The sequence below is a fragment of the Parambassis ranga genome, chromosome 20, assembly GCF_900634625.1.
Source record: "Parambassis ranga chromosome 20, fParRan2.1, whole genome shotgun sequence".
Lineage (NCBI taxonomy): Eukaryota > Metazoa > Chordata > Actinopteri > Ambassidae > Parambassis > Parambassis ranga.
This window is the reverse complement of record NC_041040.1, coordinates 11,115,638-11,138,435: the sequence shown is the minus strand read 5'-3', so window position 1 is coordinate 11,138,435 and position 22,798 is coordinate 11,115,638. Positions and strand designations below refer to the sequence as shown.

General features: G+C 39.3%; 1 non-coding gene across 1 annotated transcript; it reads right to left on the bottom strand.

Moving 5' to 3' along the window:
- Nucleotides 1-22,308: 22,308 nt before the first annotated feature.
- LOC114453651 (U1 spliceosomal RNA) lies at nucleotides 22,309-22,473 on the bottom strand. The gene has a single exon (XR_003672467.1). It is a non-coding gene; the product is annotated as a U1 spliceosomal RNA (small nuclear RNA).
- Nucleotides 22,474-22,798: the final 325 nt, after the last annotated feature.

Genomic DNA, 22,798 nt, shown 5'->3' with positions numbered 1-22,798 from the left:
TTTGAAGTGGAAGGGCCGTCCGCTCAGGGAGGAAGGTATGCTTCTTTCCATAGGCTAATGAATCAGATTCTTCTCTTAATTATCCCGCTGTACGAAGGGGAAATTGCAAAACATCAGTGGTCCTCTGGCTTCCTTCCACCATCAATGTAAGCACAAAGCTTATGCGGGTGTTTGACTTTAGCCCATAAAAGCCATAATGCAGAGTCTGCTCTATTAATGTGCAGAAAACAGCATTAACTCCAAACCAAGAGCGATGTTCATGACCCACCGCGAGACAACACTGACATGCAATAACCATCAAACTAGACATGACACATTTGCATAACTTCTAATAATAAAATAATGAGAAGCAAATTTCTGTGTGCTGAAGAGTTTTTCATTTACAAGATAACTTCATGATACAACTGGCTGTTGTGGGGGCTGATGCTACATGTGCTAGTAGAGCAATTTGAGGTATAATTTCCACATAAGCTTGACTAATACAGTAAATATACTGTTATTAAAGGTAATTAATGCTTTGTAGGAGCAAGAGTGTTGATCGTTCTTCTCCCACAGGGTGAGACTGTGCATTTAAACTTCCAACAAACTACTGGGAAGTAATCCAATTGGTTAAAGTTGGACTGCCTTAGCATGAGAACGATGTCGGGTTAAGGCATGTTAATAAAGGTGACTCTGCCAGACCAGACACAGTTGTGTCGTAAAATTAACTATAAACTACGGCTGCTACATCTGTTTGGATTCGGATGTGTCAGTAACAAGTGTCATCACGCCCTTCCTTCAATAGAAGAAGGGCACTTATGATCACATGTGTTTCAACAGCTTCAATCACGAACAGCACAACTTTTAAATGTTTCCTTTTAATGCAAACACTATTCATCCGTACCTGCTTATAACGAACAAGCCTAGAACATATACTTATATAATTAATTAGTGCAGCTGTACAAAAAACATTTATATTTTACAGCTACGCTAATTGAATGCTTTAGTATTTCAAATAAAGTGGAAAGAGATGCACAAAACGACAACAAGTTCACAGATAATTATCAAAAGCCTGAGAGCTACAGAGCATCTTTAACCAAATTCAATATCAAGGTTGCTAATTTGCTGTTTGTCTCAGTCTTACTGCAGACATAAAAAGTTAGCAACTAGCTGGTAGATTGCCAGTTTAGCTGCCAAAATGGGACACGATCATTTTCTTTGGAGTTTGTGGCTCTGAAAGGAAAGTAAATAATGTACAATAGACAGAGAACTGTTGTGTTTACATCCAATTTGCTGTTCAATAATAAGCACTTATTGCTGCTTTGAGTCAACAGTTAAAGTAGAGATTCTTGTTCACATGTATTTGTTGAATTAGTTTCTGATTAGAGATCGTGTGTAATGGGATGTGAGTTGTGTGTTTAAACAGTGCTCAGAAACACTTTTTAAACAAGCCACTAATTTGCAGCCAATATACTGTAACTCCAAGGGGGATCCAGTGTAAACACATGATTATATTTGGAGGCCACATTGGGACACATTTAAATAGCTTATAGTATCACAGTCTTCCTCACCCGTCTCTTTAAAATGTTTTCTGCTAACTTGTCAGTGAAACTACTGACATTTTCCTAAGCTCAGGCAGCTCATCAATCCACAACGAGTGGGAGGCTGGCCTACATCCCCTTGAATGTCCACTGCTCTCTCCCGCACCCTAGAGAGTTGCCAATCCTTATCAGTGTAAGTGTAAATCTAATTTGTGCTTGTGAGGGTGAAGTTTGACCTCTACTATATGTGGTAGTTTGGCTGGCTTGCTTGATTCATGACCCAGCGGCAGAGACCACAGGTGAGAGCAACGGCTGCCAGCTGCCCCTTAACAGTCTGTCATTCTTGAAATATAGCACCCCCTTTTCTCTTCTTCATTCATTGCTGCTCTTTCCACCTTTCCATCCCAGGTTCAGTGTCAAAATTCAGATCTATGCTCGGTGAGAGATGACCTGCTCAGTGGTGTCTAGAGATGGTGACTGCGATCTGGAATAGAATGATAAACAATAAGAGCAAAGTTATGGACAGAGACCTCCTAGTTTATGACTACAGTCCTAGACAGCATACATAGCATCCCCACGGAGGAGGCAGACTGTCTGGGCAGCTTTAAAAATGCTACAACTATACTGGCTTTCTGTGTGATGTGTTTGTACGATGATGCAGTATTTGTGGCCTTAAGATATGGACTTACGAGGGGATATGGCAGACAGATTTTATACATTTTCCACTGACTGTTGGGCAAACATAACTATAATTCATAACAGCAAGAAGGTCAGTTTGTGTTGAAGGAGAATGCCTCACAATAGTACAACCGGATGTTATATTGTTTTTCAAATGTGAAACAACACACACACACACACACACACACACACACACACACACACACACACACACACACATACACATATATATATATATATATATGAAAGAAGCCTGTGAACCAATATTTCCTAAGTGGTTCAATAGGAAAAAACATCAAGAGTAACCAACACACTAAGAGCGGTGTTTATAACATTAAATTTGCTAAGCCGAACATCAAGCAGGTGTGACAACACAGAACATAGCAAGCCAGCTAATATTAGTGCAGACGCAGATTTAAACGCAGGTCAAAGACCTGCAGATGTTACCGACTGAGGCACAAAGAAAAGCAGCAAAAACCGGCCTGTTTTCCTGTGTCTATGTTTACAGCTCTGCTGATAAGAATTGGGGCTAATAAACACCTGTGAATACAGCAGGACCAGGAAATGAATGCCAATTTTCCCTCTTCCACAAAAACAAAATCCAGATGACGGTGGGTGTTTGTGGGTTTTGTCCTGCGTGGCCAGCTCTTTATTTGTCTTACAGCCTTTTATTTCAAACTCTTGTCACTGATTAAAACCCAGTTTAAGATTTGCTCCTGACTTCTGCTATGACATCAATATTGACAATATTAAGCTGGCTTGTTCCTAGACATACAAAAGCTGGTAGGGTGTGACGTAGTGCCATAAAGCATTAAGCACTTCTCATGGATGATTGTACCCTGTCAAACCAAGGTACACAGATCCAGAACAGCCAATTAGGAATAAAAGAGGCAGCACTCTCCCTGCGTATAAGCTGTGTACCATCAAAATGTGTTTGAAGCTGTAATTTTAGGCTAAAATAGCTGCATAATGTTGCTTCATGATCAGCTCCAGGTTGATGTGAGGGAATCTGTATCAGCTGCCTGTGCGGTGTGTTGTGTTGGACCTGGGATTGTGTTGTACTTATCCTTACTTGATAGGATTAGCTCCAGCACCAGAAGTGCACAGCAAATTTTGTTACATCACATATGGCCCAGAACTGCTTTCATTCCAGCTAAATGTATGTGGTAGATATATATTATTAGCGTCTGTAATTTTAAGAAAAAAATATAAAGGGCCAAAGATTGAAGGTAAGAAGATTAGAGGTTCAGAAATGACTCCAATTACCAGCCCACTCTTTTAGCTGATTCATAGCACAATCAAGAAAATCACACTAAAATGTGTGACACATTTCTAGGATAAGTAGGTTTAGAAGAAAGCCAACTATCCCCCAGTTGCATTTTCCAAAATAAACAGATAGTGGAGGCTGCAAAGATGGACAGACTGTGTCATTGTGAATTAGCCTTCGGAGTACTGACTGACAGCAGAGTTCAGTGTGCACCTGCAATTGGTGTTCTGTGGCAGATGGACAGAAAAGTGGTTAAGGAGACAGGTTCAATCTCATCCAGAGCAATGAAGTCAGACAGTTCTTTGGGGATTGGTCTTTTTATTTGCCACCAATTCCAATCTTCGACTTTCATCTTACAGTAACGAAACCATCATCTGCAGTAACAAGAAATAGGGGAAATGGTAATGGTCTTGTCTCTCACAGTAAAGCTCAGGGGGTTTACTTTGCACAGGTGCAAAGGTGGGGTAGTTAACAGATGTATATGCACATTTCCCAAACTGTTAGGTCACATCTTGTAAAACCAAAATGTACTTTTAAAAATGTTGGATGAAGCTGACGAAGCTGTGTGTTGCTTCAATACCATATATGTAATTCATGGTGCAATTCAAACACTACAAAAACTATTTTTCATTCCCTGAAATAAGATTCACCAGAGGGCAATCTTATTGTTTCTATAATATCCTTAAAGGAAAGTCCATTGCCTCTGTCTTTCACTTTAGAATCCACAACACAAGGCCACTGCGTCGTCATTGCTGTTCCGGTCATGTAGGAAGGATTCACCATTGATACGTCAAAGGATTTTATTGCAGCAGAAGCATTTCTTTGTGATTTCCTTCCATTTGTAGCTGAAACCAGGGAGACATTTTACTGAAACCCAGATTGCTTAACATCTGTGTTCTTGGGCCTGGCGTTGTCTGAAAGTTGTTACATTTGTCTGGGGGATAGAGCGGGTGATGAGGCGAAAAGAGGCAGAGTCTGCAACTCTCCCTTCAGGGTATGTTTTTTTTTTTCCCAAGGTTGCTTTCTTGCAAATAGGACCTGTGGGTGGCGTGGATGGAGAAGCGGATAAAAAAAATGTACTTTTTGCCATCACTCACCATTTAGATCCCAACCTTGTTGTCCTGACAACCAAAATATATGTTTCCTGACAATATGATTTATCTTTATCTGGAGCTGCAAAAGTGCTGAACATACAGTACGGCACATTCTACTTTTGCATAGTATTTACTGTATTACAAGAACTCACAATGATTATTGCTTGTTTGTTTTGAGGGTGTTTTGTCTCCCTCTGGCCATCTTCAAAGAAAAATATATATTATAATTTATTTTATTTTTAAAATAATTATGTTCTAACTATGTGTCCTGCACAGGAAATGTACACATACATTTAACAGTGTAATTTGAATTCTCCATGCTCTTCCTTGTGCAAATATTAAACATGTTTTCCAATCAGCTAAGGTGCATTAATATCTTGATAAATGCTCCAACTGATCTGATATGGTGGGATTGAAATTATAATGTACAAACGTCTGTTGAATATTTTCACATCATAACGCACCATGAACAGAAACAGTGCAGCTTCTTCCTAATAAAGATCCCTGTAGTCGCACTCTGTGGGACACAAGATGTCTTTTGGCATTTATCTGCTGAATAATGAGGCTTAATGCCAACAGGCTTTATTAAGGTAGAGCCTAGGCTGAGATTTCAGCTTCAGGCACGTATATCCATTGTGGCAGATTGCAATGAATCATGCCCTCAAATCTCTATCTCACCCCCTCCAGTCTTGTTTTTCACAACAACGTGGCTGCCAAGGCATCAACCCACCCGAGCTGCTGCACCTTTCTTCTCTTCTGACATAAATTGGCTAAAAAACAAACTACTTAATGCATGTGTGTTTTTTTTCTGTGCCCTCATATGCATGCACACAAACCCCCCTCCGCCGCAAATACAAAATCTAATCCTATTTGACTGTGTCGGTTTTTGGGTCCTGTGTCAGAGCAAGGAAAGCAAGTAAGCTGCTCTTGTCTTAAGGGCAGCATGTGGAGAGCAAGACACATTAATCACAAGGGCACAAGGAAGGAGCGCACAGAAAAAAGGATTGGAGTGTGAGGTGGGTGGTTGAAAGGTTGTACTGGCAGAAATTACCATCAGTTTGTCACTGCAGTAGTCACACATCCTGGAGGCACCTGTGACCAGGCTGGCACTGAATTACTGTTTGTCCAAAGAACATCAGGTCGAGGGTAATCACATAACAGAAGCTCAGTTAAATAAATACATGCAAATGACAGTAGGTATATAAATACTCCCACAAGATAAATCCATGCAGATGTAAAACATTTTCTGCCTGTTCATTGATTTGTGCATTGAGAGCCAGGACTTCAGATGCTTGCAAACATAAAATTTGCCATATATTTGTATTGCTGAGAGGATCCTGAGAGACCAAAGCAATATTACAGTACACCGAGCATGTTAGCAGTATTCCCTGCTGATTTGCCTGAATAGCAGTGAGGATTGTGGCGAGCAAAAAAAATGGGTTTGCAGTAACAACTAAAATGTTTAAAAGTATATGGATAGATAGATAAACGGATGGAGAAATGAACTGAACAGACAAACATATGAAAAGATAGCTTTGTCCTCAGGAGTGAAACATCTTTACAAATGAAAATTGGAAACATTTCCCCCAAGAAAACCTGGCTGACACCAGGAGGCATGCATCATCAACCAGCAGTGACTTAATATAAAGATGTGCAGTTCCCTCAGGGGACCTGATACATTTTGGGGACGACATCTGTTTACATTTAGGACTGGCTTGGTAATCTGATGCTAATACAATGGTTAGTTTGTGCTACTCAAGGAACCGTAAAAAAAAAATCTTTCCAGAGACACTGGAAAAGTAATCCTTCTCACTCCACTGATCCCTGCTGTGTGAGTGTCTTTGAGTAACATGACCCTTCGCCCCACAGTCTGCACAACCCAAGCAGAAACAGAAAAAATGGAAACAGACCTTGGATCCACTGAGACATGAAACCTACTTGCTATAACCTGGAGCCTCCTTATTTTTAGATGTCTCAGTTTCCCTTTAGTTTCTTCAGCTCTGAGCAAAATGTTTAAGTAGGTGCAAGTTGCTAAAGTTCTGCTGGAGTTCATGGGCTTTGTTACTGTCAAAAGGTTACTCCTACTGATGAGTCCTAATTAATCCCCATCAGGGCCAGTTGAATCAATGCACACCAGTTGAGAGTGAAGTTTGGAGCAAACAGAGCCACAAAGCAGGAACAAAAGTTTGTCATTGTAGCTTTAAAAATGGATCCCAGTAAAACATGTTAATAGGTGGTTAGTATGAACTAGCCCTTTGTAAAGTGTACCTGGCACTCCAGATGTACCAGCCATTTAACACCTTGCGCGTCCAGCGAGCAACCTGCAAATTGCACAAACAAACACACTGCAGTTAAAATGCCCAGTCTGACCGTGTGCATCTGCCAATGATGCAAGAACTACTTTTGACATTTGGGTTTTCAAAATAGACAAATGCTTACTTCACTTTTGTTGCAAATGGCCAGTGAATGCCCATTCCTCTAAAGTGCATGTGTTCTTTGAAAACTGCATTTGACCTTTTGTGTTTTCGTCATACTGGCTGTCAACACCCTGGCAAACGCTTTCTGCTGCAACAGATTGGTGCTGATATTCAACTCACATACAGCAACAAAAGCACTAAGACTCTATTAATATTTTCCTAATATAGAATTATATAGCTGTCAGATTCAGTAAAACTAAACTGCTTCACTGTCTATCATGGTTCCACCCTGCATGCACTGCATAGCTGTAAAAAAAGAGTTAGATTGTGATGTCAGTGTTTCAGTTATCTACATTTGATGATCCTTGCAGTATAGGGAAAAGTAGCCGTAGAAACAAACACAGCTTGGTGGCAATAGATGGGTTTAAAACCTGCTGATTGCCCCTTGGTGGCATTTGAAGTCATTCGACCGCTTCGTTTTACCCTCAAGTGCTTCACAGATCAGATGAAAGCTGTTTGCTGTTTTTCAAAGGTTGTTCAGAACCTAAAACAGATTACTGAAGATGCCATTTTCTGTATGCTTTGTTCTTCTACACAGAAGTCTGCTGACTGATTTTTCGATATTTAATAACGGGCCTGAGCAAAAATCTGAGGCTATTGGGTTTTTTCTTTTTATAAAGATGAAATTACAGTACATTAGTGTACCTTTTTCATTGGCCTCTCCAATCACTCTCACCATGGTGACCTCATTGCTCCTGCAGAGCTCGTGGCTGATGGTGGAGTGGTTCTGCTCTGCCTTGATGGACTTGCTTTTTCAGCTCCTTAAACATCACACCAAGAGAAACAGCTTCCAATGCTATGTGGCGTATTTATATATTTAGGATGAAAAGGCAACGTCAATGAACGGGTGTGATAAAGAGCAATGTTTCTGTTGTAACCAAGTGGTATTTCTCATAAATGAAGTGTGAACATTGAAGCGACAGCAATCAGCAGCACTCACTGCCAATGCAGAAATAAAACCATGCCTTGATTCAGGACGAAAGAAACATGAGATGGTCGAAAACAAGGCTCTTGGGGCATGAAACATTTAATTTCCAACATTTCATCTCTTTTCCACATCAAGCCGCTTGCACCAAATTCCCTTTCAGTAGCCGCCTCACTCAGTACCCCCTGCTTTGCAGTAGCCATGCAAAAACTGGGACCATCTGTAGCTTCAGTAATGATGATGGCAGAGAGACCTAGCAAGGCTTTGAAAGCCATCTCTTTGACTTTGGTGGGCCAAGATTAGCAATCAGGATCGGGCTGCTGCGCTCTGAGCTTCTGCACTAGCTTTGAAATCTCAAATGAAGAGCGAGAAAGAGTGTCGCCTGTAATCCTCTTATCTGTAAGGCATCTGGTTTTCTACATCTCTAACTCTGTGACCGCATGATGTCTATATAGTAGCCAAAATAAATAATTACAACTGGTCAGACCTGATCGGACCTGATACCTGGGTAATTACACGACTTCATCCAAATTACTACTTTAACATTTATTGATCTAAAGAAAACTATCAAAATTAAAAAATATATATTTTATTTATTTTAACACTGAAAATAGTGTGAATGTGTGTTTTAAATGAGGATTAATTTGGAAAAATATATAACTAATACATTATCTGTGTAGCATTGGTCTTTGATCTGAATACTGATATCTGCACAGATGCGTGTGCGGCATGATATCAATTGTACAAGTGTGTAAAAGACTTGACAGTTGTTTTAAAAAATCTCAGATGCCTTTATAAAAGCTCACTTTTTTCAGCTAATTATGAGAACAAATAAATCCACAATGTTTTTACATTTCAAAAGCAAAGAGTCTAAATAATTCACCAGGGGATTGGGAATTTGAAATGTGTAAAATATTGATAACTCTCCTGAATCTATTCACAGTCACAGAAGCAAGACAAAAAGAGACGGAGTCACCATCAGCAGATTTATCTTTTTTCAGTGCAAGGAGACGTCTTTTTGTCAGTATTATGTATTTAATTGTTGGACTTGAATGTAAATTCTAGAGACTATTGTACAATTCAAACTGCCTTTTCTCTGATTCAGAGCTTCATGTCCATGTTTGTGTATTTGCACAGCATAGTATTAAAAATAATGAAGTATTGAGCACTAAAGTTTTATCCTTTATTAGTCCCACAGAGGGGAAATTCCTTGAGGCTGCTGCCAAGCGATGTCATACAATGACCTGGCAAGGCACACCATACACCAGTGAGTACACTGGAGACTATGCAGGTAAAGTGCCTTGCCCAAGGACACACAACAGTCTAGGGAGAAGTTGGGATTGAACCACCAACCTTCCGGTTATTGGACAACCCTGCTATACCACTGAGCCACTGCTGCCCTAAGTCTGCACTGCAACCCTAAACTGTTTGGCAAAAGGCAGAGGCGTAATGACACAATGGTTTGTTTAGGTTAAGGCAAATACAGACATTGTGGTGTAATGTGTATCATTAAAAAAATCCAGGAGAGAACAAGATAATTAGATCAAAGACCCTACAGTGGCCAGAGAAAACAGCACAGAGAGATGCAGCTTTATGTTTGGAAATACAACAAATGCATTGCAAAAGAAAGTATTTTTAAATATGACAACCGCACATCAAATCGCTTTGACACCACACTCACTTAGGCCCCTGGCAGAAAGCCCAGCAAGTGTTAGCTAGGTAGGTATATGGTTGTTGAGACAAGCAAAGAAAAAACACACACATATAGATTCTACGTCTTTTATACGTACATATAAAGCACTGCTACCAACCCTACACATGTCCAGACTTTAAACTGATAATATCAGTCTTGCTTTAAAAAGTAGATCCATGTTCTTTATTGTTGTATTTATTGCAAATCAAAAGCCCACAGTGTGTGGTTTTTATGAGAGTGCACGACAGATAGGAACTTTATGTTGCTCTTGTCATTTGAGCTCGTTAAGATAGGAGTATTTCCTGTATTTTTTATGATGTCTTCCAAACAGGAGACTTGGGACTGGGCTAACTAATAGGAAACAGTGTTTAATGTGGTTGCGTTTTCATGACAGCACTAAATTACGTGTAACAGTTTTTCTTGGGTGTGATGTGTTAGAACTGTATTAGAACAACTGTCATCAAAGTGACAAAGAAGAAAACTGCTTCCTGTTTCCATTGTTTCTCCATAGCTTGATCTCCAAAGAAACTGCACCAGCATATCAAGAATGTGCACTTATATGTTAGTTGTCTAAGAAATGCCTTCAAGGAACAATATTTACTTTTAACTATGTAGTGGCATCTCAATAAAATCCTAGTTATATATTTCTCTGATGCTTGTCAAACATACAGAGAATCCAAGAGCTGTTGGTTATGATGGCTAATTATGTGCAGTTTAGAATATTGGTTGCCCTGACTAAAGATCATACAGCCTGTGAAAAAGAAAAAGCAATGATTACACAATCTCTGCCAGTCACAGCTAAAATCCCCTTCTGCATTTGAACAGGTTTTTTTCCCAGCATTGTAGCACATTATAACACCATCACCCGCTTTTCACAGATCATCTGAGGCCTCGTTTCCCCTGCACATATCTCTACAAACAGAACATGGGCATAATAATCAGATGCACAACTTTGCAAGTCACTGATGCAGACAGTGAATGTTGAAGACGTTAGTCAAGCAAAAAAAAGGGGGGGGGATTATGCTTATATAGAGGGATATGATTTATCTGACAAGTATATGTAGCACAGGTGCTGTGTTTCACAGAGTGAAGATAAATCCAGGGTTTGTCTCACTGACTATTATAATCACTGCTTTCCTAATCCAATCTGTCACTGCTATCATACTTACACAAATATATAATTGAATGGGAATGAGCTCAGCATGCTGGAGTCAGTGAAGGGTCACATGAAGGAGCAACTGATAGCCTGAGGCCCGGGACACACTGAATACTTCTCCCATGCTAACAGGATAGAAGCTTTTAGTGCACCGGGGATCACAGAAACAACAAAGAGAACCACAGAGGCAGCCATGAAAGAAAGGTGGCTCTGAGAACACATTCTACACACCAATCCAACTGGTTGGGATTTAAGAAATACATTTATGGCCAAACAACAGTGGTTTAGATCAACTACCCTCCCTTGAGGAATACAAATAGCCAAGGCTATGATGGTCTGTGGTGACGACAAAGAGAAGCCATCTGATTGCTTGAAGATGGCCAGTTATAGAAAACCCACTTGCATTTATCAGGTGTTTGGATGGATGAACTATTTTACTTATATTAATGGAGGAACTGGAGGGCACACAACAGATATAGGACTATACAGAACAGGACATTTGTGCTCAGTCTTAAGGACCATTAGTCTCAAGGATGGATGACGTCAAACTTATTACAAGATAAATACAAAGAGCTCTATGACCAACCACTTATATATAAAATACAAAACAGGATGTCATGATGATGCCATTTTTTAGGTCTTTTCATGATCTAAATTACTTTTCCATCAATCCTTGAAAGAGATTTCTCTATACTGCTTATGTATGGATCATTCTATTACGTCTATTACGTAAATTCATATTAAGTTTCTGTCATTTATCAAAGCAGCATCATTTATTTTACTTTTTTTCTACAATATGTGATGTGTGAGAATAAGAAAAGTTTAAAGGAGAGAGTTCACCAGGGATTAAGTTGATAGCACACTTAATTAGCACATCTTGGCAGCATTCAGGTACCATCTCAAAGTAGAAAACAGCACCTCTCCACCACTTCACATAAATATGTCACATTTAGCAGATCCAATTGCCAACAGTACCAGTATCCCTTGATGCATTACAACTATTAATGGCTGTGTGCAGAATGATTGGGGTCTGCTCCAGTCCTAAACGCAGATCGTCTAAGTATAATGGTGAAATGACCTTTAAAGTGACTGTTCTCACCACAGCTCCACACATTTGTTTTTGCAGGGCGATGCCAAAAGAGATACTGCTGGCGTGAAAATAAAGAGATTTTCTATGTAGACATGTTCAGCTTAATTTTAAATGTTTATGAAATGCATGTGACACTTGAAAAAGCCTCCGGCATAAAGATTTCTATGCGCCATAAGCACTGAAGTCTACATCTATTAAATACACATCGGTGAGCAACTGCACACTGTTGCACAGGATGACATGTTTCTCATATACAATGAACACTTTATTCTTTTTTTATGACTCAGTCCCACATATATTACTCGCTAGCGCTGTGTTTTGCCTTTTATATCACCAGTTTAATCCTTTTTAAGAGTCAATCTTTAACAGATGTAAAGGAGATTAGTCGATGTGTATTTCATGTTGAGCCGAGGCATTATTGTTTCACCAACTAGACCGTAATAATTCAGCCACGCTAGAGGTTATGCGAGGCTTGTATTACATACAGCAGTGTTTTGAGATACAGATACACCCTGTAATGGACCTGCGATATGCTCCTCCAGCCAAACATTCAAACATTCAATAACTAATATTAAATACAGAATTAGAAGTACAACCTTTTGGTTGTTGATCGTTACTACCAGGCAAGACGCAGTCTGTCCAGACTCATAAAAATGTAGTGAAGATTTTGAAGGAAATGTTTTTGCATAGCACTGTCAAACACATCCAACAGTTAAAAAAAATAACAGTGGTACAGGGCATGGCTATGAATATGAACATGCACAGGAAGGTGCATAGCTATGTAAACGGTGGTCACTCCAATGACCTAAAACACTTTTCATTTTCCTGTTAAGGATGTGCTGGGACGACAGACGACCATCCACAGACATACAGTACATCCCACTAGTGTTTCTAAGAAACACTAAGTAGATTTGGTCAGTCTGAATTTTGTCTCCTCGCTTCAGTAATTCTTGTCCAGTGTATTTCCAGAGCCTCTGACTGCATGACATTTTCTCTGTCCGCTGTGTATACCACAGCTGTTTGCCAGTTGCCACATGCCACTGATGGATGCTGTTTTCTCACTGCGGTTAGTGCTTTTCAGATTGTTATTCAGGAACAGCAATTAGGTACACACACAAGTCTCAAGGTCAAACGTAATGGTTTTCTTTGTAAACAAGACATCAACAGAGTGTGCTCTGAAATACAATTGATTTTGTTTTGTTTTGTTTTTTTTTTGGCGGTAAAAGCAATGGCATTAGACTGATAAGACTTAACATTATTGTTCTGGGGATTTAACACGGCCCGGATAAATACTAAAAGCAGACTTTTTCAGTACTGTATGTTTGTCTTTACTTTAGCTCTTTACTTCTGACTCATACTGTAGCCCACCACGTAAAGACTGAGGCAGTGTTGTATTTTTAAACTTCTTTTCATGAGTATATGCCAGTAATGACAGCTTGATCTCCTCTTAAAAGGCAAACGGCATCGCAGATCCTGTTGGATGATTCACTGTAGTCTATTATTTTTTCACTGCTTCTATTCACTCTTTGCCCAAAACCAGCGTGTCATCTTGGACCCCATCGCACATTAATTCATCTGGATAAACATGAATAGACATGCACATTCGGTCCAAAAAAACAATATAAAAAACATATACAGCATACTTAGCCTCTTGCTTTTTTCCACCCCTTCTTCATCAGCAATGGCAGCAGGAATGGGACCTGTCAGAATATCCATCATCGTTGTCAGAAAAATCACATCTGTATTCATCAATAGATGCAGGGCAAAATGTGAACCTGCTTATCATCCCTCATGGGCTGCTTATACGGGTCACTCTTGAAAAGTCAAAGACAGATCCTGAATGCTGAGATATAGAAGCCCTGTTGTATTACAGTCACTCTTATACTTTATACTATAGAGTTTCTCTGAACAAATAGTGCTCTCACCCTGTAAAGTTGTCTGTTAGTCCACATCAAACACCTAATCAGCCCTGGCCTTTCGACTAGGGTCAGGCATTTTGAAGTTCATATAACTGAACTTTGTTTATTATAAAATGTCTGCCATTTTTTTGATCTTCTGGGCCACTTTGGAAGATCATCTCAAAGCCCAGAGGGTTATCTCTATCTCACAGTCATTTGGGTCCACATGGCACAGACCCAGCTCACTACTCTGATTAAAGCTTGACTGAACAACCACACTGCTATTTCAGGAAGGAATCAGTATGTTAAAAAAGATAGTGGTTGAAAAAAAAAATGAGTACAATTTTTCTTGAACCTTTCCTCTTTCCTATTGAAATGCCCCACAGGAGAAAAAAGAGGACAAACAAATTAGAAGTAACCTCGCTGGGAGAGGGTCAGGCATCTGCTGCAATCTTCCAACCATCAGTTTGAGAAAAGAGGCTACTTTGCATTCTGTGGTGAACATCTCCCTTGAGCAAAACATAGTCAAATAGCCACAGAATCATTTCACTACCCTGACCTCTACAAAGATGATACCTACTTACCACACACAATTATAGACTTATTGACTTGCAAAACAATGTTCATGCAGTATCTGTCTGGTGCTGAGAGGTAAGAACCAGTGTGACATATGTGATGAGGTGTGGAGGGCAACAATTTTCTTGTTCCTTTTTTTTTTTAACTTATATAGGACACTTAATATTAGTAACACTACTTATCACAGGCGAAGCAATATTAACTTCTTTTAGAGGACAACAAGACAATAATTACTTTCAGCCAAAGTATTTGGGGTGTTTTATATCAGGTACAACTTCTTTAAAGCTATTATGGACCTGAAAGCTATTACAGAACAGAAAACAGCATAAGCTGCAGTGCCTCTCCTCCTCAGTGTGTTAACTCTACTTTTAACAGCCTTGCTAAGCTTTTGTTATCTTTGCTCCTGCAACTTTAATGTTTTCTATGCTTTATCCCATTTAACTAAAAGAATCTACTGCTACATCCTGCTGTGAGACCCAAAAAATGTTGTTTTGTGGTGTGCTCATGCGCAATAGGAAATACCAGCCTGATGTGACAGTCAAAATCATCACAAATGTACCCATTCAATGTGTTGCCGGATTCATTTTTACATAACATAGCTTGTAAATTAATTGTACGTGCAGGCCAGAGTGCCAATCTTTGTGATGAGTCTGGTCTGGATTACTTTATGTTCTACATGAGACAGTCCTTTGTTGTTTTTCCTCTCTGTTTTTGCAGTATAAAGTCATGTTTTAACATTCTCGTATTTGAACATTTATAAATTTCTACGTGAACATTAATCATTGATAAAGATAAAAAAAAATCTTTACAAGAACAGTATATATCTGCCAACCACAAAACCTCAATGTGTTTCTGTGTATCCATTATCTGTCATGACTCATACAGCAGCTTGTGCAAACTACTGGCTTATTGATGCAGTTGTGTGCACTGATGCCATGTCAATAAAATAACTTAAAGTGATGACATTACCCTTTGTTCACTTTGTTTGCTGCTCTCTGTCTCTCTCTTTCTCTCTCTCTCTGTGTGACACAGCAGTTCACAGTAACAATTGTTAACCCTTAACATGATGGTCTACAAGGTGCAAGGCACAAACTGCAAGGTCATGAGAACCACTCAGTGTGGTGCAGTTGTTTGTGTTTTTAATAATTTGGTTGGACAGTCAGCTAGTGTTTCTACAGTCCTGCTTGGAATGCATGCTGTATATTAATCTGCAAGAACTCACATCACCAGTCAGACATGTTCAGCTCTGCAGGGATCCTTTCCATGCATGCAATATTAACACCTAAGTGGCAAAATGTGGCAATAGCAAAATCCAGCAGATTTAGTTAATGTTATTTGACAGTTTTCCCATAGGATTACTTTATAGTTGCAGATTTTACTGTACAGTTTTTTCCCTCTGTATATATTCCCTGACAAAATCGAAAGCTATGTGAATTCTTGTATTTCTAGAGTTTCTCATTTATACAGAGATTTATCCCCCCTTCTGCCAACACATCAGCACAGATGCTAAGTGTAGATTAGAGTGGGCAGTTTGATTAGGTAAGGATTTTTCTGTCAGGGGGAAGGAAAGGTAAGGGTCTGTGCCGATGCTGGCACATCCCTCCTTTCTCTTATCCCTACACTGATTAATGGCAGAGTCTCACAGTCCTCTGACAGATCACTGAAGCCCAAGGAAACCTCCAGAGATGAGGCTCCCTGCCAATTACCTTCCTCAATAATGTCCGCTCAATGCCTGAATGACAGGGACCCGCCCCCATGGATCTGAGTGGGCTGCTATTAAAACCAAAAGGTGCAGGTTTTATGATTGGTGTGTGGCCGCATATGGAAACATGTGTAGGCGGAGAAAAGAAAACTGTATGACTAATATTACAATACTTTTACTGCCACGTAGAATAAGGCACAAACGCAGAAATTAAACGTTTATAAAGAGAAAACATAAAAAGGTTTGGCTGTGTTTATGTGTTGGTCAATAAGGGCAACTCAATTGTAAACACAATGAGTATGTGCACATATAGCCTGTTTATGATACATATGTCCTGGTGAATCATCATACAAACAGTGTAGACTGTCTTCTAAAAAATGGCACGCAATCCAAAAGACGATATGACATGCACAGAAGTGATGGGAACAAACTTTTTGATTATATGTCAGGGGAAATAGGCATGAGGCATCAAGGGCAGGGCACAAGGACTTCAAACCATGTCACCTTTAGAGAACTTCCCTTTGAGATGTGTGCAGATAAGTGGGCCTGAAAGGAGAGATTAGGAGCTTGCTGAAGAATCTGCTTCTCCCTGCTGATTTGAACATCCATTTTAATGGTACACTTAACACTTATTCAGAAGCCAGACCTGAGGACTCACAGTGTTCCTCACAGTGCAGTCACACTGCTCCCAGAGCAAGGAAATGGTAGCCATTGTGCACATCAAAAATGCATTACCTATGCTCCTCTGTCTGTTCAGCATTCTCACCAGTGGCAAGGCTTATTGTCAGCATAGTACCTTACTGACAGAAGAGTAGTTTGTAAGCTGACGAGAACATGGCTACATCCCAGAGCAAATAAGAAAAATTACATGGTTTAAAATTACATTATGGCAGCACGGGGGTCCCAGGCTTAGTTAAAAAAATATGCAACAAGAAAGTATTATTTATTTAATTTTTTAAGGCACAGTGGCAGCAATATACAGCATTCCTACAGGGAATGGCAGTAGTGCCAATTAGAACATTAAAGTGCTGTGAATATGAGCAGTCCCCTAGGCCCTGTTAATACATAGCATTAGTTTGTGTCTACAACACTACCTACTGATAGAAGCACTAAAGACATATTTAGGCCACACTAAGATTTGATCGCTTAGACCACCTTTGGAGGTGCAGAGCCAAGCCTCCACATTTGCTTGCTTCCTTGGGTGAGAGGAGAATTGGAAATACAGTTAAAGATAAAAAAGCACTGAAGACTATTTACAGTGTTACAGTGTGATTATTGGCAGAAAGGGGTTACATAAGCACCACTAGTTTTACTTATTGTATAATGGGAGATCAAAAATATGTGTTGCCATGTTCTGCCTAACTGATTTTTATTATGGAAAGGTTTACAGTATCACAGTAACTAAAGAAGCAGTTGAGTCAGTAGCTTTTGAAATACCTGCAGTTATCTGTCTGTGGTCAATAAAACTGAACAAAGCAAATCTACATTTCAGTATAGAACGGAAAGTTTGGTTTTTGATGTCTAAGGACTTGATGCGTAACTCCATTACTCTTTTTGCAGCATACAGATCGATCCTGAACTAAAATCTCATTAATTGCTTCAGTGTAGAGCTACTTATATTCTGCTTCCCTGAGAGTGGGACCATCCAATCCCATAGGGTCAACAGCCACTCTAAAAATCGATTCTAAAGACACTGAAGGTATAATGTCAGACACTGATAAGAAACATCAGCAAAAAGGTGTAATTGAAAATTTGTCTTCCTCTGCCCAAACTTTTGGCTCTACCTATATATTGCTTTAGTACTTCCTTGCCCTTTTCTATAATGGCATACTGAAGCTGCAGGAGCTGCATGAATGACTTTGTATATTGATGACAAATAGCAAAAGATGTTTTCTGTGTGCCAGAAATATGTCATCTTTAGATGACCTGAAGGGTTGAAAATTGAATTCAATTTAGAAAAATACCTATACAGATCTACTTTATGATGTGTCTCATGTACTGCCATCATGTAGTAGCAGGCTTTTGTCTTTGTTTGACAGTATTAATCCCAAACTCTAAGGAGGAAACTCATTTCAAGCTACTACAAGCACAAAAATACACAGCCAATTAGAATGAGTGAAGTACTGCAGCAATGTGCTGCCGTCAAATTATTTTTCTCATTTCCTCTTCCTGTCCTGAGCAAAACAAATACAGACCATTATACGCTCCATATATGCTGTGATCATCCATGTCACGTGTCTCTTCCTGCGGACAGCATGGGGAAAAATTACTGCCTTGTTCCGCTCACGCTGGCACGACATGACAGATAAGAGCAAAAAGTTGTTTTGGGGTGAGGAAGTGCATCTGATCAGTGAAAAAAAACATTGTTTATTTCTTTATTTATTTTTCCGATTTTTCCAGACATGAGCACTTCTTGGCCTTTGCCCCGGCAACCATTTCCCCAATGAACAGCTATTTGATCTCCTGTATTGGCAATGACGTTAACATTCAGGTCTGCTCTTGTATCTTAACACCTAGAATGCAGATATTTCCATGGTAAAAACAGACTATGTAAATTGAGTGTAGTCCATATTCATTAGCATACAGTACAAAGAACATTTTGTGGGCAGAATATTAATGTGTTTTTCAGTGCAATGTGACAAGCATAGATCTTAGCCTATGGGCTCAACTAAGCAAGAAGCAAAGGATGGAAAGAGAGAAAGTATTTATTTAATGGTGTTTTGGCTCTGAAGACTAGAAGGTAAAAATAAAAGTTATGTTATACATCTATAATGTGGTAACAGGAGAAGTGACTGGCTTAAACGGTGCAAGCCAAGATTCAAAGAAACAACAAAATGAGCAGTTTAATCTAGAAAAGTCAATTTTGTGTTTAATCTGTAACACTTTTTATAAAGTACGCCATTAGCCATTTAGTTGGATTAAAACTATTTTTTAAATTTACATGAGTGGTAGGGGTGCATGAAGTGCTTATTTTAAATTACAAATTAAAAAACACTCCAGTACACTTAAATTATGATTAAAATAAAAAAGGGAAACATAAAGAAAAACAATCAGTTTCTTAGGTTGACTTGCCAGTGAATTGAATTGTCTGCTTCAGCTTCACTCAATGCATTGACCTTCTGTCTCCTGTCTACGAGAGAATAGCAAAGGTGGCATTTGAGCTCACACACACCTCTACAGCTGGCTAATGAAGCTGAGGAAGTCATCGATATCTTTGTGTTCACACTCAATCACGGTGGTAAATTACAGTTAGGTGTATGTATGTGTAGCATAACGAAGCTGTCGAATATGGAGATATTTCTGGTAAGAGTAATATTATTAATAATAATCATCATTATCATAAAATTTAAACGCAGAAATAGCAATCACTTCTTCAAATGACGCTGACATTTGTGTAGCTATTTTAGACGTATTAAGTTCCTGGCATTTAAATGTACAGTTGTAGGCTTGCTGTAATCCCTGCAGGTGTGAGCCAATCTCTCTGCCTTCACTGATTTCACCCATGTCACTCAGAATTCAGAGCTATTCTGAGCAACTGCTTCTTTCCTAGATAAGGAAGGGTTTACTGTATATGCTGTGCCCTGCAGCGTGACATTTTACTGCAAAGCCTTACAAATATTGAAAACTGCACAAATCAAGATTTATTTTTATATTAACAATCAATCAAATGACTGTGTTTGCCTAACACTTTATTACATATGGACCTTTAAAAAGCTTGATTGTCACTAATCCAAAAACCTGTCTAGATTTCCAAAGTGACTAATCTGGCCAAGTGTTTGACGAGCCAAAAGCAGATAGATGTGGAAGTCAGAAGCGTCTCCTTTCTTTTGTTTTAATTTACTCACAAATTTTGCACGCGGTTTAGCTTCTCAATTACAGACTATTGTGTTTGTACATATATTTATATCTCTATTTTCTTGTAAATAATGTTTATACTGTTTTAGAGATCTATGTTTAGAGTCCCTGTATATTGCTGCTGTAACTTGGGGCGAGTTAGGTTTTACAGAAATAAATACAAGACTAAATTCCTCTGTCTGCAACAAGATTCTCCACCAGTGTTGTAGCTTGAGAACTGATGAGTCCCACCCTGAGTACTACATTTATTATGAAACACAGAATGGCAATACTTTAACACTGCTTCCTTCAGATTTCCCTAGTTAAGAAGGAGTGAAGCATCCACAGAGATTCTGTGTACCCCTTTAGCCTGTTTTGAATCGCTAAGCTAAAGAGAAGTAAAAACTAATGACGGCCAATAATGAAAACAAAATCATTGGGTTTTAGGACAGTTTACATTAAATTAGTCATTTACCCTGTAGAAGCAATGGGGGATTAGCCATTCGGAGGTTAGTTAAGTGCAAGGCAAGTGCACAACACTGACCCCTAGAATCACAGGTAGAGATCTGTGATAGGCTTAATAGAAAACTTTACTAATCGCATTAAAGTGACAGACGACATTGACTGGTCTGAGTAATAGGGGGCAGTTGGTGTTAAATAGTTCACCGAGGCTAATAGGCTCTGAGTTTTGTATCGATTCCAAGTCTGGTGGAACTGGTGAACATCCCAACAGGTCTTTGTTCCAAACAGCTATGTCTTCCAAATAAGTTTTGCTTTCTGTGAAGAAAAAGCCTCTGTCGATCCATTATAGCTAAATAGAGTGCAGCTTAGTAAACATGTAAGCAGGCTCAGATGCATTACAATTACTTTTTTTCCATGTCTCATCATCAATGTTTAATGTCTTTCCGCTTGGAAAAGCCACCGAAAATGGTAATAAAAAACCTTATTTCACTTTGATATTGATACAATCCTCACGCTCTTCCAGTAGCAGACTTTCCAGAGGTTAAAATTACTCTGAATGTTTGTATTCAGTCCCTCTTCAGACCAAGATAAATATTGCCAATCTGGTTTCTGCGGCTCCTACTCCTCGACTCCTACTCTGTGGCCAGAAAGAAAAATGGTCTGCATTCCCAAAGGGGCAGAGGCAATGAAGCTATGTGCAAGGCTATCAGGGGCTTTTGCAACTTACGGATGCTGTAGATATTAGATTGTACTTTTTCCTCCCAAAGAATGTCATTTATCTCTTCAACCTGAGCCACCTGATTGGTGGAGATGGCTTTCTTTGTACTGATGTCATTGGTGACATTTCAAGACATGCAGCTGAAATGAAATGTTTGGAGTTACTCAGCGCAATAGCTCAAATGTTGACAGCAGGGGGGTATGCCAAGCCATAAGAGAGTACATCCCTCAAGTGAAACATTTTTAGAGATTGGATCCACCGTATGCCAGATGGAACAAGATTATGATGCACTGTCTACTCTGACAGCATCTGGCCTTGTGCTGACACAGAATGCTAAATTTGTTCACACACTGATACCTACCTGTCGACACACTCATATCAACATAAGGACTTCATTATCCCTTCTATGACTGCCGCATTCATTGCTGACATTCATGGAATAAAGGTGTGGAATAAATCTACTTTTAGGGGTATGAAATAAAAAAAAACAGAAACCTTACAGATTTCAAATTCTATACCTTTAGAAGTGGCAACTGTGATACATTAAATCCTCCTTATGCAATGTTTCAGTGTGGACTCCATCCTTTATAGGAATGTCAAGACTCGAGTATCGTGGTGAAATCCGGGTTTCAATTGACAGCCTCACACTTTCACTATTGTAATTAGTCCCTTGGAGACATAAACAACACACTGTAGAAGAAGACATCATTACTTTCTCATGCTCCTGTCAAGAGTCACGCATCTAGTCCCAGTTGGGGCCGCCAAAATAAAATCAACAACTATATAGACTTTTAAATGTAAAACACATCATTATAAGATCTAAATGTTACTTTGTTTTGTGGGTATTTTTTATCTCCTCTTTAGATCAAAAACATAAAAATAAAGTGCACTTTTAAACACAAATTGGCATGTGTAGCCTAGTATTGTGTCAAATAAAAACTATTATGCTACCTTAAATAATTCTTAGGACTTCATTTATGACAGCTTGTGGCATGTAATTCCCCCGATTAAGTTGCTGGTGCATTGCGCTCACCTTGATTCAATAGGGCCAAAAATAGATACGGAGGAAGACATCAAACGACACAATGAAAAACCCCATCTACAGAATACCAACAGCTCCACTGCAATGGGCTACTCTAAGACAATGAATATTTCATAAGATAAGATAAAACTTTATTAATCCCGAAGGAAATTCTTGAAAAAAAAAAAAAAAAAAATCAGGGGAGAGCGCGAACGCAGTCCCCCACTACCAGAAATTATGCAGTCGAGATTCCCACATTTGGGGAATTCGCAGGGGTCAGCACAACCTAGAGTGCAATGGCTGAGCCTCGCCCTGGGTGAACCACCTTCTTGATCATGGTATCTCCCCTGCCAGGTAAGATTCGAATAAAGCAGCAGTGAAATGTCTACACGCTAAAATAGTCAGTGTCACATCACACATCATCTGCTCTGGGGGGGAGTGCTGTCATGTTAGAATAGGTTCAGGTGATTCACAGATATAACTGTGTCACCTAGCAAATCACATTGTTTTGTGCACTGATTGTATTGTTTGAATTCAAAGGCAAATACCAGGCACAGGGGCAAAGTGTGGCCTACCACGGTCTGCTTTGATTATAATTACAGCTATAAGCAGGACAAGTTTTTCCTTTTTTCCCCATCTGTCTTGTTTTGTTGTGAGTGATTGAACGGAAGTACAATTAGCCTAGCC